A 5,584-nucleotide genomic window follows, 5' to 3' on the forward strand; every position below is an offset into this window, starting at 1 on the left:
TCACCACTATTATTCAACATACTTTTGGAAGTTTTAGCCACAGCAAACAGAGAAGAAAAGAAATAAAAGGAATCCAAATCAGAAAAGAAGAAGTAAAGCTATCACTGTTTGCCGATGACATGATACTCTACATAGAGAATCCTAAGGATGCTACCCGAAAACTACGAGAGCTAATCAATGACTTTGGTAAAGTAGCAGGATACAAAATTAATGCACAGAAATCTCTGGCATCCTAATACACTATTGATGAAAAATCTGAAAGTGAAATTAAGAAAACACTCCCATTTACCACTGCAACAAAAAGAATAAAATATCTAGGAATAAACCTACCTAAGGAGACAAAAGACCTGTATGAAGAAAATTATAAGACACTGATGAAAGAAATTAAAGATGATACAAATAGATGGAGAGATCTACCATGTTCTTGGATTGGAAGAATCAACATTGTGAAAATGACTATACTACCCAAAGCAATCTACAGATTCAATGCAATCCCTATCAAACTACCACTGGCATTTTTCACAGAACTAGAACAAAAAATTTCACAATTTGTATGGAAACACAAAAGACCTCGAATAGCAAAAGCAATTTTGAGAAAGAAAAATGGAGCTGGAGAAATCAGGCTCCCTGACTTCAGACTATACTACAAAGCTACAGTAATCAAGACAGTATGGTACTGGCACAAAAACAGAAAGATAGGTCAATGGAACAGGATAGAAAGCCCAGAGATAAACCCACACACATATGGTCACCTTATCTTTGATAAAGAAGGCAAGAATATACAATGGAGAAAAGACAGCCTCTTCCATAAATGGTGCTGAGAAAACTGGACAGGCACATGTAAAAGTATGAGATTAGAACACTCCCTAACACCATACACAACAATAAGCTCAAAATGGATTAAATACCTAAATGTAAGGCCAGGCACTATCAAACTCTTAGAGGAAAACATAGGCAGAACACTCTATGACATAAATCACAGCAAGATCCTTTTTGATCCACCTCCTAGAGAAATGGAATTTAAAAAAATAAATAAACAAAGGGACCTAATGAAACTTCAAAGCTTTTGCACAGCAAAGGAAACCATAAACAAGACCAAAAGACAACCCTCAGAATGGGAGAAAATATTTGCAAATGAAGCAACTGACAAAGGATTAATCTCCAAAATTTACAAGCAGCTAACAAAAAAACAAATAACCCAACCCAAAAATGGACAGAAGACCTAAGTAGACATTTCTCCAAAGAAGATATACAGATTGCCAACAAACACATGAAAGAATGCTCAACATCATTAATCATTAGAAAAATGCAAATAAAAACTACAATGAGATATCATTTCACACCTGTCCGAATGGCCATCATCAAAAAATCTAGGAACAATAAATGCTGGAGAGGGTGTGGAGAAAAGGGAACACTCTTGCACTCCTGGTGGGAATGTGAATTGGTACAGCCACTATGGAGAACAGTATGGAGGTTCCTTAAAAAACTACAAATAGAACTACCATACGACCCAGCAATCCCACTACTGGGCATATACCCTGAGAAAACCATAATTCAAAAAAGGTCATGTACCAAAATATTCACTGTAGCTCTATTTACAATAGCCAGGACATGGAAGCAACCTAAATGTCCATCATCAGATGAATGGATAAAGAAGATGTGGCACATATATACAATGGAATATTACTCAGCCATAAAAGGAAATGAAATTGAGTTATTTGTAGTGAGGTGAATGGACCTAGAGTCTGTCATACCGAGTGAAGTAAGTCAGAAAGAGAAAAGCAAATACCGTATGCTAACATGTATATATGGAATCTAAGAAAAAAAAAAAGGTCATCAAGAATCTAGGGGTAAGACGGGAATAAAGACACAGACCTACTAGAGAACGGACTTGAGGATGTGGGGAGGGGGAATGGTAAACTGTGACAAAGTGAGAGAGTGGCATGGACATATATACACTACCAAACGTAAAATAGATAGCTAGTGGGAAGCAGCCACATAACACAAGGAGATCAGCTCGGTGCTTTGTGACCACCTAGAGGGGTGAGATAGGGAGGGTGGCAGGGAGGGAGATGCAAGAAGGAAGAGATATGGGAACATAGTATATGTACAACTGATTCACTTTGTTATAAAGCAGAAACCAACACACCATTGTAAAGCAATTATACTCCAATAAAGATGTTTTTAAAAAAAAAAGAAAAGAAATGAGAGATGCTAGATGTGTGACTTAATTGGAAGATCACGCTCAGTGACTTCTCCCACAGGCTGTAACAGCATGGTACCAGAGCATCCTGTACATGGGAGGAGAGGAGAATCTTCTTCTTGCCATCATTATATTCATAAAGCATGTGAGTTCAGCCAAAAAACAAAGAAGCAAGCAAAATGCCATGGCCTCTTGCATCTCTGAGCACCAGATTTCTGAGACAGCAGCTGACCAACACTGTCAGATGCTCCCCCTGTTTGCCTTGCCCCTTGGGCTCTGATTCTGCTGTTCTGGGACATGAGCAACATGCTAGCCCAACCTAGTCCCACTTCTTTCCAAGCTCTGCAGAGATACTTCACCCGGTGAGCCAACTGATGTGTCGATATGTCTGATAAAGAAGTAATCATGTGAAAAACGGAGAGCATCTCTCTCCATTCCCTCTCCAAGCCCTTGAAGTGCAGAAGAGATGGATTCATTGACTCAAAGACTCAGATACTCTAGTTACATTCTGCGCTTCCTCACTCATTCAACAAAAGTATATTAAAACCCTATTACTGGCCAGAAGCTGTTCTAGCCAACAATGCACAAAACAGCAACACACAAGGCAAAATTTTAGGGGCCCTCATGAAGCTTATTTTCTAGTGGCAGAGACAGACAATAAACTAGCAAAAGAAAGAGACTATAATGCCCATTTTGAATACTAATAAATGCTATCAAAAATAGTATAACAGATGAAGGAATAGAGGTGGCAGGAGTGGGACATGGGATGATTGCAGATATGGCCGACCAAGAGTCCTGTCCGTGGAGGTGCCGTGTTACCATTGAACTGGATGAAATGAGGGGACAAACCTGGTGAATATCTGGAAAAACAGCAAGGATTCAAGGGAAAAGTTACTGCAAAGATAAAAGCCCTGGGGCAGGGATGAGCTTGGTATGTTCTAGAAATTACAAGATCAGTGTCTTTGAAGCAAAATGAGAGAGAAGACACATGAAAGAATTCAATGTTATAAAGTTACATAGACATCAGACATGTAGAGATTTGTGTGTCATGATAAAACATTTTGGAATTTTTTCTAAATGTGCTGAGAAGATTTTAGAGCAGAAGAATAGCTTTGAAACAGGATAATGGCAATGATCTAGTTTATATTTTTAAATATCACTTTGGTTATTTTGTAAAGTAGAAGCAACAGGAAGACTATTGCCAAGAGACGATGGTGACTTCTACAGGGTGATAGTAATGGAGGTTGTATTAGTTTTCTATTGCTGCTGTTATGAGTTACCATAAACTCAGTACCTTAAAACTACACTGATTTATTACCTTACAGTTCCTTAGGTCAGAAGTCCCATACAGTCTCATGATGCTAAAATGAAGGTGTTGACAGGGTTGCATTCCTCTCTGGATGCTGTAGGGAAGAACTTACTTCCTGTTCATTTGAGTTGTCAGAATTCAGTTCCTTGTGGGTACAGAACCTGAAAGGTCTCTGTTTCCTTTCAGGCTCTAAAATGAAGGCTATGCCAAGCTTCTAGAAGCTGCCACATTCTTTAGCCCATGGCCTCTTTTCTCCATCTTCAAAGCCAGCAACAGTGGTTGAGTCCTTCTCACATCTTATCTTTCTTACTCACCTTTTGCCTTCTGCTTCCACTTTGAAGGGCTCATGTAACTAGATTGGGCCACCAGATAATCTAAAATAATCTCCCATCCAAGGTCCACAACCTTAATTACATCTGCACAGTCCCTCTTGCCATGTAAGGTAACAGTCATAGGTTCTAGAGATTAGAGCATGGACATTTTTGGGGAGCCATTATGCTGTCAACTACAGAAGTGGTGACAATAGATGGATTCCAGATGTATTTGAAGGATATTTCCAAAAAGACAATGGATGAAAGATGTGAAAAGGAGAACCAAACCCAGATGGCCTGACTCCAAGTGACATCACTTACTGACATGGGAAACAGTGGGCTTGGGGAGAAATTTAGCACTGATAGGTAGATTTGAGGTGTCTATTCAACATCTAAGTGAGAAGCCAAGTAGTAATTTGGATAACAAGTCTGAAGTTTAGGGGGAAAGTCAAGGACAAATATAAAAATGTGGAACTATCGCTTATGCCTGGTTTTTAAAGCCATGAGACCTATGGAGAGATTGTAGATAGAGATTGTAGATAGAGAAGAAAATCAAAGACTCAGTCCAAAATGAACCAACATTTAGACATGACAAGAAGAGAAGAAGCCTAAACAAACAACAAGAAAAAAACATGGGAAGAGAAGTTAGTAAAGTAGGAGGGTGAGAAGGGAGCCTCATGGAAATCAAATGAGAAATTTTAAGGAGGAAGTGAGCAACTCTACCAAATCTCACCAATGGGTCAAGCAAGATGAATGCCACAATATCCATTGGATTTGATAACATGGTGGTTGTTGATTACCTTGACCACTGTGATCCTAACGGGAGGATAAAAGCTTGTTGGAATTTGGAGGTGAGACTGTGGACTGTAATTTGGGGCAACTCTTTTGAGGAATTTTGCTATAAAGAACAGCAAGTTGAGTTGGGGACAAGAGTGGGATGAAAAATCAAAGAAGGACAATGTTTTGGTGTGGGAGCTGGTCAGCATGTCTGCTGATGGAGGTGATCCAGGAGAGAAAGAAAAATTGATGGTGCAGGGAAGCCACCTGCAGTAGCCAGAAGAGAGAGGATCCAGGGCACTCTGGATGGTGGGGTTTAGACACAGCAGATCCTTCATCACAAGAGAGAAGGCAGAGGGCACGTGTCAGACAGAGACTCTTGTTGGGCTGGCAATTGAAATAAAACATGATCATCAATTGGGAGTGATTATCATTCAGCAAATACTTGCTTCCTTCCCCCAACATCTCCATGTTGATGTGGGGTTTGGTCTTATGACTTAGTTTGGCCAGTGGAATGTGAGTGAATGTGAGATGAACAGAGAATTGAAATGACCTTGCCCAGCTGGGCCTGGTCTCTTTACTTCTCCCACATGAGAAGAATGTTTCTCTGACCTCCAGAATAAGAAGGGACACATGGAACAAGCAAACCTGCTGATCCATAGATCGATAGGCACGATCACAAATTCTTACTGTTGTATGAAAGTACAGGGATTTTTGTACTTGCTTGTTACACAGCAAAAACTGACTGATTCAAAAGGATATTGGCAGTTCCAAAGAGAGAGGAGAAAGTGTGAAGTAGTTCTCTCTGGATGTAATAGAAAGAATTGAATGGAGGAAGTGACAGGATAGCTGGGCAGTGCTGAGGAACTACATGAGGTGATGTAAGAATTCAAAGTGCGACCAGTCAGCACTGCTGGCAGTTGTTTCTAGCACATTCGGTTGCTTGGAAGCAGGTGTGAAATAGTTAGAAAATTTACTTCAGCC

Source organism: Monodon monoceros, unplaced genomic scaffold (genome assembly GCF_005190385.1).
Source record: "Monodon monoceros isolate NGI ecotype Baffin Bay Population unplaced genomic scaffold, NGI_Narwhal_1 Super_Scaffold_11, whole genome shotgun sequence".
NCBI lineage: Eukaryota > Metazoa > Chordata > Mammalia > Artiodactyla > Monodontidae > Monodon > Monodon monoceros.